The 19,527-nt window shown below is 46.5% G+C and overlaps 1 pseudogene; it reads right to left on the bottom strand.

Annotated features, from left to right (window-relative positions):
* Nucleotides 1-309: 309 nt before the first annotated feature.
* On the bottom strand, nt 310-18,712 carry LOC136499828 (protein ACCELERATED CELL DEATH 6-like; annotated as a pseudogene).
* Nucleotides 18,713-19,527: the final 815 nt, after the last annotated feature.

Here is a 19,527-nt window from a genome sequence, read left to right on the forward strand (position 1 = left end):
TTTACAGGTGCCTCACAGCTCGAGAGCAAGGAGGCAGAGATAGAATTACAGCTTCTCTTATTGAACAGAATCTCTTGATGCACAGAAGAACATTATTAGCTGAGAAGAGCAATGCCATACTCTGTTACCAGTTTCAGAACATACAGATATTCCCAAGAACCTCAAGTAGAGTATAGGAAAACTGCATCTACACACCCAGGACAGCTACAGGACTCTTGTTTACCAGGATGGACGATTTTAACAGCATACATCAGCTCAGTGATTACAATATAGACCATGTAAGTAGGAAAAGTAGCTGCATTTAGTACTCTAAGCATGTCCCGCCAGGGATATTTGGAAACATGCTGGGATTGCTAACACTGGCACCGGCAAAACAATACAAATGAAGGCCAGTAGTACCACCACCATGGTGAAGTAAAAGATCAGGCATTCACTCCAGCTATTTTGAGGGTCCAATACTGGGTGTATGACATTCGTAAATGTTATAAACATAAACAAAATTGCTCCTAAGACCAGTGAAACAGAGAGTGCGAGGTAATTGTGGCGATCTCTTATGGGTGTAGTTGCTAGACTGGCATGCATAAGCAGGCATGTCGCAGTTGTGGAGAGATAAAATGACATGCTATCTGCCACAACATAATTCAGGAAATAAGACTTCCCACCAAACAGTGGCATGCCTGCATCCTTGCCTTCTGTAATGTAGTCACCAGGTAGAGTGGAAGCAGCAGCGAATGAACCGGCTGCAATAAGCACCGAGAGACATAAAATGCTCTGGGATACATCACAGAGTATCTGCTGGATTCTTCCTCATCTTCCAAGCAATGATTATATCTCAGATTTCTAGCCAAGTTGGATGGAATAATGGGATAAGCTTCACAGAGAAATAAGTGTAAGCTCACGCAAACATTCATTAACTGCATCAAAGGAAATAATATTATGAGACCAAAAAGGAAAAAAAGAAGAAGTTTAAAATGCATGATGTAGGGACATATACCATTGAGACTGAATATTTACGGGTATTCTCTTTCCAGGTAACATCTAGCGGTGTGAATCCCTTATGGTTAATAATGTTAGATTAATTTGGGCCAGGCCCATTATTTATTCTAATTAATCAAATAAACTTCAAAGACCCACAATTATTGTTAAGTGGAAAAGTGATTAGTACCATATGGGAAATTCACTAAAAAGGTTCTCAACTTAAATAGTGAGTCTTATGACTCTCACATAGACAAGTTGAGAGGGAGAACCGGGAGGCCACGCGCGCGCGCCACCGCCGCCGAGCCGAGCCACGCGCGACGCGGGCGTGGGCCGCCCAACCACCCTGTCCAGGTTCATTCCCCCGACAGGGCCTAACGGACAGATGGAGAACGGCACGGCTATAAGGGGGGGGGGGCGCCCCTGTCCGGCATGGGATAGACCCGACTCTTCCTCTTCCTCCTCTCCGCAACATCTGAGCGCTGAGCTGTTCGTCTGCATCTCCGACTAGAGTTCCCTGCGCGCATAGGGAGCTTCGGTAGCAGGCCTCCGGAACTTCCCCCGTCAAGCGTACCTGCACGGGTAGGCAGTGAATCAAGTTTTTAGGGAGCGCCGGAAAGCCGGCGCGACTGCTGCCCCGTCTTCGCTTCTGCAGGATCCTGTTTGGGGGCTTCTGCTTCCTGACGGGAGAGTCCCGTGTTACTGCTCCAACACCTCACCTGCAGGAGCTTCCCGTGCTACTGCTCCAACACCGCACCTGCAGGAGCCTCCCGGCGCGACCTCCTCTGCAACATGGTGGACATGAGGAGGACTGGTGCCCGCACCAACGCCACCGACGGAGAAGATGGTGGCTCACTATCCGCGGGTACCGGCAGTCCCACCCTAGGGTATAAACCTAATCCTATTGTGCGCTATTGTTCATATGCTATTCTGTTAGCGTTGTTAGCGTACTTGGTTGCTGCACTGTTAAAGACTATCTGCAGTAGTGGTGGTGTTACAGTATGGTTAGTGGTACTGTTACTATTGGTTAAGTCTTTTTTATGGATTAATATAAGTCGTAAATTGATCAAATGTTCAACAATCCAAAAACTTGATAGGTCTTTTTCGGCTGCTAGTTTTGCTGCGTCACTAAAACCACCACCATTGAAAGATGATGGATCCAACTATAAAGTATGGCGTGTCCGTTCCAAGCTGTGGTTCACTAGTATGCGTTGTGAGCACGTGATCAAGGGAAAGCGCATTGAACCTCCTTTCTCTCACGAGGAGGAGATTAAGTTCAATGAGGCAGATAACTTGTTCAAGGGGGCTCTCATCAGCATATTAGCTGAAAGCATGGTGCAAGTGTACATGGATATGGACACTGGCAAGGACATATGGGATGCACTTGAGGCCAAGTTCGGTGTTGCCGATGCTAGCACTGAGCTGTACATCATGGAGAAGTTCTATGACTACAAGATGATCGATGACCGATCTGTAGTAGAGTAGGCTCATGAGATACAGATGCTAGCAAAGGAACTCCAGAACAATGAGTGTGAGTTGCCTGACAAGTTTGTGGCAGGCGGTATCATCGCTAAACTGCCACCTACTTGGTCGAGCTTTGCCACTACTCTAAAGCACAGGAGGCAAGTGTTCAGTGTGACTGATCTCATTGCTACTCTTGGTGTGGAGGAGAATGCTAGGGCAAAGGACACTCATGGCAAGAAAGCGCATGAGGAAGGTTCTAGCGCCAATCTGGTGCAAAAGAAGAACTTTCATGCCGCACAGAGGAAGAAGAAAAACAAGCCTGCAGTCAAGCCTAAAGCTGTAGCTTTTAAGAAGAAGGGCAAGGAAAAAGAAAAGGGTCTTTGCTTTGTCTGCGGTGCATCTGACCATTGGGCAAAAGAGTGCCCTGACCGCAAGGACAAGCAGAAGAAGACCGCAAACATAGTTGTTAGCGAATCTGGAGGATCTGGGTACGGTAATCATCTACCTACAGTTTTTTCAGTTTGTCTCTAGCCTGAGTGGTGGGTTGACACGGGTGCTAACATTCATGTATGTTCTGATGTTTCTTTGTTTTCTTCTTATCAGGAACAAAGAGGTTGCTCCTTGCTGATGGGAAATGGTACGTATGCTGCTGTACTTGGTGTTGGTACAATCAATCTGAAGTTTACCTCAGGAAAGATCGTGCAGCTAAAGAACATGCAGCATGTCCCCTCCATCAAGAAGAATCTCGTTAGTGGGTCTCTATTGTGTAGAGATGGCTTTAGACTTGTGTTTGAGTCCAATAAATGTGTTGTATCTAAGTATGGAACCTTTGTTGGAAAAGGCTATGAAAGCGGAGGCTTGTTCCGCTTCTCTTTGATGGATTCTTGTGATAAAATTGTGAACCATGTGAGAAATGATGATGAGTCTAATGTTTGGCATTCCCGACTCTGTCACATCAATGTTGGTTGTATGACGTGCTTAGCTAGTTTAAAATTAATCCCTAAAATCGATCTGGTCAAAGGGTCTAAGTGCCATGCTTGTGTTCAAGCGAAGCAACCTCGCAAGCCTCACAAGGCTGTGAAAGAGGCGAGAAATTTGGCACCGCTAGATCTCATTCATTCTGATCTGTGCGAGATGAATGGCGTATTGACCAAAGGAGGAAAGAAATATTTCATGACATTTATTGATGATAGCACTAGATTTTGCTATGTGTACTTGCTAAAAACAAAGGATGAAGCAATACATTATTTTAAAATCTATAAAGCTAAAGTAGAGAACCAATTGGAAAGAAAAATCAAACGGTTGAGGTCTGATCGTGGGGGAGAATACTTTTCACATGAGTTTGATTCATTCTGTGAGGAACATGGAATTATTCATGAGAGGACACCTCCATACTCCCCCCAATCCAATGGGATTGCCGAACGAAAGAATCGCACTCTAACTGATTTGGTTAACGCCATGTTAGACACTGCGGGACTTTCCAACGAATGGTGGGGTGAGGCTATATTGACAGCATGTCATGTCCTGAATAGAGTTCCTACAAAGAATAAAGAAGTAACACCATTCGAGGAATGGGAAAAGAAAAGGTTGACTCTCTCATACCTACGCACTTGGGGATGCTTGGCCAAGGTGAATGTGCCAATCGTCAAAAAGCGCAAACTTGGACCAAAAACTATAGATTGTGTGTTCCTCGGTTACGCTTTACACAGCGTCGGCTATAGATTCCTAGTTGTAAGCTCTGGAGTACCTGACATGCGTGTTGGTGCAGTGATTGAGTCCAGAGATGCTACATTCTTTGAGAATGAATTTCCTATGAGAGGAAATGTACCTAGCACATCTAGTCAAAAACCTATTGATTCCCCCGTGGCGCCAACAGAATATCTTGAACAAACATGTGTTGAGAATCCTGAGGAGGATAATAGTGGAGCTACTCGAAAGAGTAAGAGACAGAGGACTGTAAAGTCTTTTGGTGATGATTTCACTATATACCTCGTGGATGACACTCCAAGCACCATTGCTGAGGCATTTTCCTCTCCCGACGCTGACTACTGGAAGGAAGCAGTGCGAAGTGAAATGGATTCAATTATGACCAATGGAACTTGGGAGATTGTTGATCGTCCTTATGGGTGCAAGCCTGTAGGATGTAAATGGGTGTTCAAGAAAAAGCTTAGGCCTGATGGTACGATTGAAAAGTACAAGGCAAGGCTTGTGGCTAAGGGTTATACCCAGAAAGAAGGCGAGGACTTCTTTGATACTTATTCACCAGTGGCCCGATTGACCATAATCCGAGTACTACTTGCCCTGGCTGCGTCTCATGGTCTTTTCGTTCATCAGATGGATGTTAAGACGGCTTTCCTAAATGGAGAGCTAGATAAGGAGATCTACATGGATCAGCCTGATGGTTTCGTAGTAGAAGGTCAAGAAGGAAAGGTGTGTAAATTATTGAAGTCTTTGTATGGCCTAAAACAAGCACCTAAGCAATGGCATGAAAAGTTTGATAAAACTATGACATCTGCTGGCTTTGTTGTGAATGAAGCCGACAAATGTGTGTACTACCGCTATGGTGGGGGAGAAGGAGTAATCATGTGCTTGTATGTGGATGACATACTAATCTTTGGGACAAGCCTCAATGTGATTGAGGAAGTCAAGGACTTTCTGTCAAAGAGCTTTGACATGAAGGATTTGGGAGTGGCTGATGTGATACTAAACATCAAACTACTAAGGGGAGAAAATGGTGGGGTAACACTTGTACAAACTCACTATGTGGAAAAGGTACTGAGTCGCTTTGGTTATAGTGACTACAAGCATGTGTCCACTCCCTATGATCCAAGCGTGATCCTGAGAAAGAACCGAAGAATAATGAGGGATCAGTTGAGATACTTCCAAATCATCGGCTTGCTAATGTACTTGGCTAGTGCAACGAGGCCTAACATCTCATTTGTTGTGAGCAAATTAAGCCGGTTTGTTTCAAATCCGGGAGATGATCACTGGCATGCTCTTGAAAGAGTATTGTGCTATCTAAAGGGAACGTCGAGCTTTGGCATTCACTATACTAGGTACCCGAAGGTACTCGAGGGCTATTATGATGCAAATTGGATATCTGATGCTGATGAGTTAAAAGCCACAAGTGGATATACATTCACACTTGGAGGTGGCGCTGTTTCCTGGAAGTCTTGCAAGCAGACCATCTTAACGAGGTCAACAATGGAAGCAGAACTTGCAGCACTTGATACCGCTACTGTTGAGGCTGAATGGCTCCGTGAGCTCCTTATGGATTTGCCGGTGGTTGAAAAACCCATGCCCGCAATTTCTATGAACTGTGATAACCAAACAGTAATTATCAAGATAAATAGTTCAAAGGACAACATGAAGACCACTAGGCATATAAAGCGGCGGTTAAAATCTGTCAGAAAATTGAGAAACTCCGGAGTAATAGCATTGGACTATGTCCATACGTCTAAAAATCTGGCAGATCAATTTACTAAGGGACTATCGCGTAATGTGATAGATAGTGCATCGAGTGAGATGGGACTGAGACCCACATGAAGTTCTATCATATTGGCAACCTGTCTATCGATGCAGGACCCACAGGATACCCCACAAGGGAGAGAGAAGATCTAGTCTAACTAGGATTCTTCCTATATAATCTTAGTAGTAGTACTATTCAGTAATTCTACTAGGAACTCTCATTATAAACCGACTAGGACTCTGGCCTCCTGACTATATAAAGGAGAGCAGGGCTCCTGGGGAAGGGAACAACAGAACAATAATTGTACGACACTTCATAGTCAATCCAATGTAGAGGCTAATGTCGGCTGGACGTAGGACTGTTACTCGATCAACGATCGAGGGTCCGAACCAGGATAAGTCGCTTGTCTCTTGCGTTGCGTTCACCATCGAGTTCTGCATACGCTGAAGCCCGAACATACTGCCTCGGGTACCCTCGTGGCAGGCTATCGGTGGTAAAACATCGACAGCTTCTGAGGGATTGGCTTCGGCTTCCCGGGAGGTTGCTTTGGTCGTTCCTTCTTCGCCCCAGCCGGCCTCTCCTTCCCCTTCTCTCGCTTCCAGCGGTCCCTCTTTTACCGATGACGTGGTGCAACAGTTCGATGCCACCCATCGGCTATCGGAGCTGACCGCAGCCTGGGGGAGCTTGGTGTCCTCTACGACTTCTTTCGGGGAGAAGCTTCACGTAAGTTTTTCTGAGATTCTTTCTTAGGCCATTTGTTTTGCCTTCGTCCTTACGCCTTATTTTTCTCTATCTTTAATTGTTTAGACTTTCTCTCGTGACCATACTGGCTTCTTCTTTTCATCTGAAACTGAGAAGAAGTTGTCCTCTAAGGTAAGTTCTCTGAAGACTGACCTTGACCTCCTCTGAGCCGAGTTGGAGACTGAGCGTAAGTCGCATCAAAAAGAGGAAAAGGCTCTCCGTGCCCGGGTGGTAGAGGTAGAGAAACAGAGAGACACTGTTGCTAAGGAGTTGGAGAAACAGAAAGATGCTACTATCTGAGAGGCTTCAAAGAACTCAGAGGCCATGAAGAGCTTGGAAGCCGTGAAGAAAGAATGTAAAGGTATTCCGGGTTTTCTCTGTTTCTTTCAGTATTCAAACCTTTCCCTCCTGCTATCTTATTGTTTGGTGTCTTGTCCAGCTCTCCGAGTTGAAGGACAAAAGCTGGCCAAAGAAAGAATCTCAGAAAAACTTACGTGAAGCTTCTCCCCGAAAGAAGTCGCAGAGGACGCCAAGCTCCCCTAGGCTGCGATCAGCTCCGATAGCCGATGGGTGGCATCGAACTGTTGCACCACATCATCGGTAAAAGAGGGACCGCCAGAAGCGAGAGAAGGGGAAGGAGAGGCCGGCTGGGGTGAAGAAGGAACGACCAAAGCAACCTCCCAGGAAGCCGAAGCTAATCCCTCAGAAGCTGTCGATGTTTTACCACCGATAGCCTGCCACGGGGGTACCTGAGGCAGTATGTTCGGGCTTCAGCATATGCAGAACTCGATGGTGAATGCAATGCAAGAGACAAGCGACTTATCTTGGTTCGGACCCTCGATCGTTGATCGAGTAACAGTTCTACGTCTAGCCGGCGTTAGCCTCTATGTTGGATTGATTATGAAGTGTCGTACAATTATTGTTCTGTTGTTTCCTTCCCTAGGAGCCCTGCCCTCCTTTATATAGTCAGGAGGCCAGAGTCCTAGTCGGTTTACAATGAGAGTTCCTAGTAGGATTACTGAATAGTACTACTACTAAGATTACATGGGAAGAATCCTAGTTAGACTAGATCTTCTCTCTCCCTTGCGGGGTATCCTATGGGTCCCAAGAAGCGCTACAAGGTTTCACTCCAGAAAGCACTCGGATGACGTTTGTTCCTACTCAACAAGACCTAAAGGAGCAAAATGAGACTTTCAGAGCTCAACCATGAAGTGCTCGGGGGCTTATCGATGCGGGACCCACAGGATATCCCGCAAGGGAGAGAGAAGATCTAGTCTAACTAGGATTCTTCTCATGTAATCTTAGTAGTAGTACTATTCAGTAATCCTACTAGAAACTCTCATTGTAAACCGACTAGGACTCTAGCCTCCTGACTATATAAAGGAGGGCAGGGCTCCTAGGGAAGGGAACAACAGAACAATAATTGTACGACACTTCATAATCAATCCAACGTAGAGGCTAACGCCAGTCTGATGTAGGACTGTTACTCGATCAACGATCGAGGGTCCGAACCAGGATAAGTCGCTTGTCTCTTGCGTTGCGTTCACCATCAAGTTCTGCATATGCTAAAGCCCGAACATACTGCCTCGGGTACCCCCGTGGCAGGCTATCGGTGGTAAAAGCTAACACCCGAAACAAAAAGCAAAACGGCTGAAAACATGCCTGAGCATCATGGCCGAGAGCAAAATAGCTTAAAAGATGCTTGAGCCCGCCGATGAGGGTAGCTAAAAGCTAACACCCGAAACAAAAAGCAAAATGGCTGAAAACATGCCTGAGCATCCCGGCCGAGAGCAAAATAGCTAAAAAGACGCTTGAGCCCGCCGATGAGGGTAGCTAAAAGCTAACACCCAAAACAAAAAGCAAAATGGCTGAAAACATGCCTGAGCATCCCGGCCGAGAGCAAAATAGCTGAAAAGACGCTTGAGCCCGCCGATGAGGGTAGCTAAAAGCTAACACCCGAAACAAAAAGCAAAATGGCTGAAAACGTGCCTGAGCATCCCGGCCGAGAGCAAAATAGTTGAAAAGACGCTTGAGCCCGCCGATGAGGGTAGCTAAAAGCTAACACCCAAAACAAAAAGCAAAATGGCTAAAAACATGCCTGAGCATCCCGGCCGAGAGCAAAATAGCTGAAAAGACGCTTGAGCCCGCCGATGAGGGTAGCTCAAAGCTAACACCCGAAACAAAAAGCAAAATGGCTGAAAACATGCCTGAGCATCCTGGCCAAGAGCAAAATAGCTGAAAAGACGCTTGAGCCCACCGATGAGGGTAGCTAAAAGCTAACACCTAAAACTAGTCGACCGAAATTAAGCTTAAAAAGACCCTCCAGCTCTTCGTTTTGAAAAGCAAGAGGCTCGGGGGCTACATCCAGATAGGAATACTTTTTCCTTAGAAAAGCACAAGCGCCACTCAAGAAAGCACTCGGATGCCGAAGTTTGTCAAGGCAACATTCTATGCCGAGTCGTTTTACATAGCGCAGACGAAAGGTTGTCAACACAAAGATCTACATCTAACAAGTCATAGCGCGGACAAAGCACTCGACGGATCACAAAAGAGGAAGAAAAGAAAAGTACTCGACAAATCGAGGGATTTCGTCAGGATAACGAGAGTTGTTTACAGGGCAGAGACGAAAACCGGACAAAGTACTCAGCAAGTCAAGTAACTCCGACCACACCCAGGCAAAGAATACATCAACGAAAATAAAGAATCTTCATTTAAAGAGGAGTGTAATATTACAAGAGGCTGGTCAATTGGATCAGGCATTGTCATTAGGAAGGGAAATATCAATATTAAGACTATCTACAACCCTACTGGCTAAACCTTTGACCTCAGGCTCCATCCTCTCAATGGCATCAAGGTATTCTTGGCTATCAGCTTCCTCTGCTATCTTGGACAGAGGCGCCTCTGGAGCAAGGACCCAGACTTGGGCCAGCACATTCTTGGTACTTACTTGAGCGCACTTCTTCGTGAACTCTTGGAAATGAGTCGGAATCCGAGGAATGAACTGAGCCCAAGATTGCCCGTCATCCGCTGGAGTCCGGAGAACATCAGCTACTGAACGAAAGGATTTCCACAAAACGTTCCAATTTTTAGTAGCCGTCGCCAGCGAGCAAAATAGCTGAAAAGACGCTTGAGCCCGCCGATGAGGGTAGCTAAAAGCTAACACCCAAAACAAAAAGCAAAATGGCTGAAAACATGCCTGAGCATCCCGGCCGAGAGCAAAATAGTTGAAAAGACGCTTGAGCCCACCGATGAGGGTAGCTAAAAGCTAACACCCGAAACAAAAAGCAAAATGGCTGAAAACATGCCTGAGCATCCCGCCCGAGAGCAAAATAGCTGAAAAGACGCTTGAGCCCGCCGATGAGGGTAGCTAAAAGCTAACACCCAAAACAAAAAGCAAAATGGCTGAAAACATGCCTGAGCATCCTGGCCGAGAGCAAAATAGCTGAAAAGACGCTTGAGCCCGCTGACAAGGGTAGCTAAAAGCTAACACCTAAAACTAGTCAACCGAAATTAAGCTTAAAAAGACCCTCTAGCTCTTCGTTCCGAAAAGCAAGAGGCTCGGGGGCTACATCCAGATAGGAATACTTTTTCCTCAGAAAAGCACAAGTGCCACTCAAGAAAGCACTCGGATGCCAAAGTTTGTCAAGGCAACATTCTATGCCGAGTCGTTTTACATAGCGCAGACAAATGGTTGTCAACACAAAGATCTACATCTAACAAGTCATAGCGCGGACAAAGCACTCGACGGATCACAAAAGAGGAAGAAAAGAAAAGTACTCGACAAATCGAGGGATTTCGTCAGGATAACGCACAGTGTTGTTTACAGGGCAGAGACGAAAATGGGACAAAGTACTCAGCAAGTCAAGTAACTCCGACCACACCCGGGCGAAGAATACATCAACGAAAATAAAGAATCTTCATTTAAAGAGGAGTGTAATATTACAAGAGGCTGGTCAATTGAATCAGGCATTGTCATCAGGAAGGGAAATATCAATATTAAGACTGTCTACAACCCTACTGGCTAAACCTTCGACCTCAGGCTCCATCCTCTCAATGGCATCAAGGTATTCTTGGCTATCAGCTTCCTCTGCTATCTTGGACAGAGGTGCCTCTGGAGCAAGGACCCGGACCTAGGCCAGCACATTCTTGGTACTTACTTGAGCGCACTTCTTCGCGAACTCTTGGAAATGAGTCGGAATCCGAGGAATGAACTGAGCCCAAGATTGCCGTCATCCGCTGGAGTCCGGAGAACATCAGCTACTGAACGAAAGGATTTCCACAAAACGTTCCAATTTTCAGTAGCCGTCGCCAGCTTCCCAGACAAGTCTTCAATAGTTTTTTGGGCCTGCACAAGATCTTTATCAGCTCCACGCCTGATCAACTTAGCAAGTGCAAGTTCTTCTTCAGCATGAGTAATTACCTCCTCAGCCTTGTTATGACTTATATGAACAAGAGTCTTCATTTCATCAATGCCCTCCAAGAGCTTTTGTCCTTCAACTCGAAGAGCTGGACAAGACACCAAACAACAAGTCGGCAGGAGGGAAAGGTTTAAATATTGAAAGAAACAGAGAAAACCCGGAATACCTTTACATTCTTTCTTCACGGCTTCCAAGCTCTTCATGGCCTCGGAGTTCTTTGAAGCCTCTCGGATAGCAGCATCTTTCTGTTTCTCCAACTCCTGGGCAACAGTGTCTCTCTGTTTCTCTACCTCTACCACCCGGGCACGGAGAGCCTTTTCCTCTTTTTGATGCAACTTACGCTCAGTCTCCAACTCGGCCCGGAGGAGGTCAAGGTCAGTCTTCAGAGAACTTACCTCAGAGGACAACTTCTTCTCAGTTTCAGACGAAAAGATGAAGCCGGTATGGTCACGAGAGAAAGTCTAAACAATTAAAGATAGAGAAAAATAAGACGTAAGGATGAAGGCAAAACAAATGGCCTAAGAAAGAATCTCAGAAAAACTTATGTGAAACTTCTCCCTGAAAGAAGTCGCAGATGATGCCAAGCTCCCCCAGGCTGCGGTTAGCTCCGATAGCCGATGGGTGGCATCGAACTATTGCACCACGTCATCGGTAAAAGAGGGACCGCCGGAAGCGAGAGAAGGGGAATGAGAGGCCGGCTGGGGCGAAGAAGGAACGACCAAAGCAACCTCCCGGGAAGCCAAAGCCAATCCCTCAGAAGGACCCGACGCGACGGCCACAGTCACCTCCGGGGCAGCCAAGTCCGCAACTTCGCCAGGTAGCTCCGAAGCCCCTGCAGCAACTTCACCAACAGTATGTTGTGAGTCCTGAGGCTTGGAACTCAATGGCACGGCGGAAGGCTGAGAAGAAGTTGATGAAGAAACGAGAGAAGACGAAAGACTGAAAATTGATAAAAGAAATCACCGATGAGAACCAGAAGAAGGAAGACAGAAGCAAAAGGATGAAACCAGAATCTACTCACCTAGCCACTTTCTTCTTCGTGAAGCCAAAAGAAGGCCTCACAGGGGGGACCACGACGGCAAAAACGTCCCCGCCACCCGACGACAGGAGCGGGATAGCAGATACCGGAGCCACGGAAGAAGCCGGGGCTAGAGCCGTGGAAGAACTCTACACTAGAGGAGCGGTAGAGCTCGGTACTGAGGCTACCAAAGAACTCAACACCGGAGCTTCAGAAGAAGTCGGCGCGGGAGCCTCAGAAGAACTCATACCCGACGTCCGGTTACTTCAAAAAGTTCAAGACTAAAAGTCAAGACAAAGAAGAGAAATTCAATGCAACAGGAATATGAAAACAACTCACCGCCGCATGATGAGGGGTACTTCGTCATCCTCCTCTCCCTCAACCAAGGAAACCAGAGCACCTGCTGAAAAAAGAATAAAAAGTACTCGGTTCAAGAGAGAAACGGGAAAACAAAAGAACAAAGAGTATTAAATATGCTCACCTAAGAGCATGCTAGCAACAACTGGAGTACCTGAGAGACTACTTGGTTTGTGAGACTTCTTGGAGATAGGCAGGCTGGATGAAGACCCATCCATTCGCCCCCTCTTCGGGACACTACGAGGACTGCGAGGGACTAGACGAGGAACATATTCTTCATATACATCAATAAATCCGGAAGAAACTCCAGGAAGCGCTGTGGAGGTTGGGAACTTACTAGTTACGGAAGTTCCAGCAGGTTTATCCCCAGTCTCCGCCATGGCAGGGAGAACATCAAGAGGGATCGAGTCAACAAAGTTCCGCCCAAGCTCCTACGAAAAAGGATAAAATAGCAAGACAAGGAAAATCTAAGCAAAAATGGATGCAGCAAGAGTACATAAAGTACCCAAACAAAGAGATAAACAACTCACAGCTGGGGGCGGGTTGTTGGCAGAGAACTCGGAGACAGCAGGAGGAACAACGGTCACTCCTTTCAGCATCTTCTGGAGACGCTCGAGTACCTCCTCATCGGTCAGCTCAAGAGCTGGGACCATGCGTGAAGGATCCTCGGCCCCAGAATACTCGAAGCCAAGGTGCTCTCGCTCTTTCAAAGGCTGAACTTGGCGACGAAGAAAACTCGAAACAATACCGAAACTGGTTAAACCCTGCTGTTTCAGCATGCTAATCCTATCAAGGAGTGGCTGGATCACTTGAATCTCAGCAGGTGACTCAAGTTTCTTGTCCCATCGGTCATTCACCACAGGACCAGATCCAGAGTGGACGACAAGGGAAGGGATCAAATTGGCAGCATAAAACCAGTCGGCACGCTAATCTTTTACAGAATCAACCAGGTCATAGTCAAAGAACTTGCTCTTAAGACCCTGACGAAACTAAATCCTGCAACCGCCAAGAACGCTGGTTTCTTCACGGCGGGGTTGGGGTTTCAGGCGAAAGAAGTAATGAAACAGAGAAAGAGAAGGGGGAATTCTAAGGAAAGCTTCGCAAAGATGAACAAAGACAGAAAGGTGAAGAACTGCATTAGGAGCAAGGTGGTTTAGGCAAATCCCAAAATAATCAAGAAATTGGTGAAGAAAAGCGGAGGCGGGAAGACAAAGTCCAGCGCGAATGAATGAGACAAAAAGAACGATCTCACCAGGAACTAGAACAGGAACTCGATGCTCACCTGGAACTCTCCATTCAGTAAAAGCCTGGCCCTGGATCAAGCCGTCGCTGACAAGCTCACGAAGCTACGCTTCGGTGGTTGTCGGAGCCGGCCAAAACTTCTGGGCGGCCCTCATGGCAACAAACTCCTGATTCTCGATCAAGGAGAGTGAAGACTCCTCGTCCACGAAAGAAGACTAGGACTTACTGGTGGTTTTCTTCTTGCCCATGTACTAATGAAGGCAAAAAGAAATCAGAGGAAAAAGAAAACCTAGATGGCGGCGCTAAGGACGGCGGCGGCAATGGTGACGGCGGATGATTAAGAGCTAGGGTTTGAAGGCAAAAGAAAGGCAGTAAAGAAAAAGAGGATGAAGGGTCTATAAATAAATTTTACAGCGTTAGAAATGGCCCACCAGGCCCGTTAAAACACCATGTGAGAACGCAACGGTCCATTTACCGACGTAGCTAAAACGACGGAGGGCACAAATCCACACAACGGTACAATCCAATGGGCAGATTTTAGACTTATCCATCCAGCACTACTGCGGAGCCATCAAATAACTGCAAGAACAACCCATCCTCAAAGAAGAAAGGGAGGGTAACTTCTGAAGGAACAAAAGAACCCGGTTCTTGATAAAAAGAACTCAGAAATTCCATAAGCAACACAGTAGGAGAAAGCATGGCAACTAAGAAGGCAAGAATCTTTTTTATTACAAATGAAATCAAGAAGTACAAGATTACACATCTTACAAGACCCGACGAACTTGGTACTACAACAAGCAAGGTAGCAAAGAGGAACCCGGACACAGCTAGGCTCTGGAACGACTACGTGTTCTAATTTGCTGCCAGGTAGAACAAACCGCCCTCGGCTACACTGTTTTCTTCAAAGGACGAACACAGTGCATCCAAGACGGAAATCAGCAGCACAACAGGAAAGCATGGACCAAAGGAGGCTGGTAGGCATCTGTCTACCCAAGCTCGACATGATGCAGGATCAGGTGTTGATCTGCACCGGACAGCCGCAGGGCTGACAAAGAGCGCCAGCCAAGAACTGCCGGATGAAGGGACAAAGCCCACATCACAAGACTTCCTCCAACTACCGCCACCAACTTCCTGATGCAACGCCACTATGGGATTAGTCTACCTCTAACCCCTATCACAAGACTTCCTCTAGCTACGATGAGATACACAACAACTACAAGATACACCCGAAAAAAAGAGAACCCAGACATAAGCTCAGAGGCTGCATGCCGCGAAACTACTCGGATAATGGTTTAATCCAAGACTAAAGGGCCGCTTCGGAAAGATGCCGCAAAACTACTTGGATGATGACATAATCCATGTCTCGGGGACTACTTCAGAACACAAATTTTCAAACAACATAAAGATTCAAGACCCTCCAACTTTTTGTTCCAAATAGCAAGAGGCTCGGGGGCTACACTCAGTGAGTGCCCTTTTTCTTCGAAAAAGCGCACGTCACCAAAAGACTTCCTCAACACAGACCACTTCAAGACATTACGACAAAAAGAACCCGGAACGAGCCATATTCGAGTTCTTTTTGATAAAACTTCAATGAACAATCAGAGCAACTTCAAGACAAGATCCTCCAGCTCCTTGTTCCAAATAGCAAGAGGCTCGGGGGCTACAACCAGATGGATGTACTTTTTCTTCAAAAAGCACTCACCACTCGAAGATCCCAAGAAGCGCTACAAGGTTTCACTCCAGAAAGCACTCAGATGACATTTGTTCCTACTCAACAAGACCTGAAAGAGCAAAACGAGACTTTCAGAGCTCAACCATGAAGTGCTCAGGGGCTTGTCGATGCGGGACCCATAGGATACCCCACAAGGGAGAGAAGATCTAGTCTAACTAGGATTCTTCTTATGTAATCTTAGTAGTAGTACTATTCAGTAATCCTACTAGGAACTCTCATTGTAAACCGACTAGGACTCTGGCCTCCTGACTATATAAAGAAGGGCAGGGCTCTTGGGGAAGGGAACAACAGAACAATAATTGTACGACACTTCATAATCAATCCAACGTAGAGGCTAACGCCGGCTGGACGTAGGACTGTTACTCGATCAACGATCGAGGGTCCGAACCAGGATAAGTCGCTTGTCTCTTGCGTTGCGTTCACCATCGAGTTCTGCATACGCTGAAGCCCAAACATACTGCCTTGGGTACCCCCGTGGCAAGCTATCGGTGGTAAAACATCGACACTGTCCTATGTGATCGGAGATCCCGTGAATTAGGATGGTGAAATAAGCTATGGGTAGACTGAGCGAAGAGACCCTTTTAATAAAGGTCAATCTCTTGAGTAATGCACTTCTCTTCCTATCTGTATGGCAGGTTGGTAAATACCTCAATGTGATCCGAGTGGCTTAATGAGAAGCAAAGATGTCGGCCTACAGGGCATCTTAAAGGAACACACCTATGTGAGTTCGATTGCTAGTCACAATCTATGAGATTTGGATAATCTCTAGATACTCATGAATAGGCCAGGAGTATGACTTATATGCTCCAACCAGAGGGGATGCTACAGGCAGCCTAGTATCAGTAAAGGAATCGAGTGAGCCTCACTTTGCACAAAACTGTCAATTCAAGGCATAGTCCATTGGTCAGTTGTAAATAAGTGTAAACTCCTTTTCTAGATGGATGTTCAACTTAACAGTCTCCATCGAAACACTGGTATATCAAACAAGCTCAGAACTGAAGACATTAACTGTGGACTTCTGAAGTTTGGTGGGGATTGTTAGATTAATTTGGGCCAGGCCCATTATTTATCTAATTAATCAAATAAACTTCAAAGGCCCACAATTATTGTTAAGTGGAAAAGTGATTAGTACCATATGGGAAATTCACTAAAAAGGTTCTCAATTTAAATAGTGAGTCTTATGACTCTCACATAGACAAGTTGAGAGGGAGAACCGGGAGGCCACACGCGCGCGCCGCCGCCGCCGAGCCGAGCCGCCCGCCCGCGCGCGCACGCTATGTGGGCCGTGGGCCGTGGCCTGGTTTGGCCTGGTTTTGTCGCTTGGCCCAACCGAAACCCTAGCCGTCGTAGCCAACTCCCAACGCCCAACCACCCTGTCTAGGTTCATTCCCCCGACAGGGCCTAACGGACAGATGGGGAACGGCGCGGCTATAAGGGGGGCGCCCCTGTCCGGCAGGGGATAGACCCAACTCTTCCTCTTCCTCCTCTCCGCAATATCTGAACGCTGAGCTGTTCGTCTGCATCTCCGACCGAAGTTCCCTGCGCGCATAGGGAGCTTCGGTAGCAGGCCTCCGGAACTTCCCCCGTCAAGCGTACCTGCACGGGTAGGCAGGGAATCAAGTTTTTGGGGAGCGCCGGCTTTCCGGCGCGACTGCTGCCCTGTCTTCGCTTCTGCAGGATACTGTTCGGGGGCTTCTGCTTCCTGACGGGAGAGTCCCGTGTTACTGCTCCGACACCTCACCTGCAAGAGCTTCCCGTGCTACTGCTCCAACACCGCACCTACAGGAGCCTCCCGGCGCGACCTCCTCTGCAACATGGTGGACACGAGGAGGACTGGTGCCCGCACCAACGCCACCGACGGAGAAGATGGCGGCTCACTGTCCGCGGGTACCGGCAGTCCCACCCTAGGGTATAAACCTAATCCTACTGTGCGCTATTGTTCATATGCTATTCTGTTAGCGTTGTTAGCGTACTTGGTTGCTGCAGTGTTAAAGACTATCTGCAGTAGTGGTGGTGTTACAATATGGTTAGTGCTATTGTTACTATTGGTTAAGTCGTTTTTATGGACTAATATAAGTCGTAAATTGACCAAATATTCAACAAATAATGCTAAGGTTCACCCTAATATCCATCATAAGAAGGAAGAAGCTAAATAAATGCCCATGCTTTATAGCCAGATGTAGTGGTGTGTTTCCTTCGCTGTCACCCGCATTCATTATACTCGTGAACTTTGGGTTCATGCAGATGTACCGCACCAACTCAGCACTCCCGAATTCAACAGCACAATGCAAAATACTTCTATGTTTCTTGTCAACCAACTCATGGCAGCTAGGGCATATCTCCATGATCTCGCGGATAATTTCTGAGTTGCCAGCTATAGCAGCATAGTGCACAGGATAGAGACCATCATCATCTGGAATGTAAGCAAGCAAGCTGTTGACCAGTAAAAGTTGACCACTCCACTATTCCCAACTGACGCTGCATAGTGAAGGGCAGTTCTTCCAGAGCTGTCAGCCTTTTGCGCAAGTGTTGGCTCCCAGCGTTGCAGGGACTCGCACATTTCATGAGCTAAAAAGAAGAAGAAGAAAAGATTACCACTACAGTAAAAGAGAACACTTATAACACTTGAGACCTGTAAGGTAGAGCTCTCAGAGTTGAATCCAGAAGCTCTGACATACAAACATTATGTCATAGACAAATGATTCTATGCTGATTTTCTCAAATAATATAGGAGGCTGGGAGATGAAAAAAAAAACTAACTTCTCCTGATTTACTTCCTGCACAGAATCACCTCTTACATATAGTTTATCCTAAGAATCAATTTCTGCCACGTATCACTTTTCTAAGAGAATCACTACACACATAGAATAAGGAACAAAACGAGGTCTACCAAAAACGTCCTTATTACATCGTACTTCAAATTGAGGAAAGTGGAGTTAAGGGAATAGAGACAAAACACTACCAAGTCTACAAATGCATTTTCTATTTCTATAAGAAAATATCTCGCCAGTCTCGTACTATACCTCTGTTTTGTATATGATATTAGCACAAAAGATCAAAGATAAAAATTTAAGTATACGCATAATAAACACAAAACTGATATGGCATGAAGCGAATGTGTAGGAAAGAATTCATGTTACCATACCGTTTCTAGCAAAAACTGCAGCATGCAGTGCAGTTTGTCCATCTGGTCCTCCGGCGTAGCTCGCCGGCGATTTCACACTACCTTCACGAGATTCACTTATCAAGATGTCAACCATGTCAGCCAGGTTGGACACAACCGCCATGTACAGCGGGGACACCAAGTTACTCCTCCAGTCGCCAGTTTTGCAGTTGCTTTTGATACCTTTTTTCCTTATTATGAGCCGACTATATTTTTCTAAGAATGATTCCACTGGTTGGTTGGCCACCAAGGATCCTGGGACACTTTCTGTCTGGTGTTATTTCTCATGCTGTGGAGATCAATTCGTTCTGACTTTTCCCTCTTTTCTTTTAATTCAGGTTTATGGTTTTGCATCTGTTTTTTTTATCAACCTAAACAAACAAACAAACTGTTTATCTCTATTGTTACATAATATGCTAATTGTTAGTTGCAGCTGTGTTGTCGGAGCTTTTTTTTTAGTATGTGTCCAAATAAATTAATACGAGCTCTGTTACTCTCTTTAGTTTTGTATCCCAATCGTTGAACAATCAATTAATTAATTAATTAATTAACCTTTCTTTTTTTGCGATTTTATGCGCGACTGCATGCAGTGGCAAGCTCTCGTCAAGCCCCAGGTCAGAGCCACCGTCGTCGGGGACAGGGAACCTGCCGCCGCACATCGACGGCCCATACAGCGGCGGCGGCGGCCAGGTCGTCGGCGCAGCTACGCCACCGTGGCGCATCGTCCTTGCCGTCGCCGTCTTGGGTCTCACTACGTAGAAAAAGGTTTTTAGAAACGGTTGGCAGAGGCGGATCTGCCAGGGGGGCTGCCGGGGCTCAAGCCCCCCTACCCTGGCAGCTCCATTGGAGCCCCCTTAGCCCCTCATGAATTTTTCAGCCATTAACAACAGGGAAGAAGGTGCTGGAGTGCTCTCGACGGAGGTTGAAGATGAATTTCGAGTTGAAGAT

This window comes from Miscanthus floridulus, chromosome 13 (assembly GCF_019320115.1).
Source record: "Miscanthus floridulus cultivar M001 chromosome 13, ASM1932011v1, whole genome shotgun sequence".
Classification (NCBI taxonomy): domain Eukaryota; kingdom Viridiplantae; phylum Streptophyta; class Magnoliopsida; order Poales; family Poaceae; genus Miscanthus; species Miscanthus floridulus.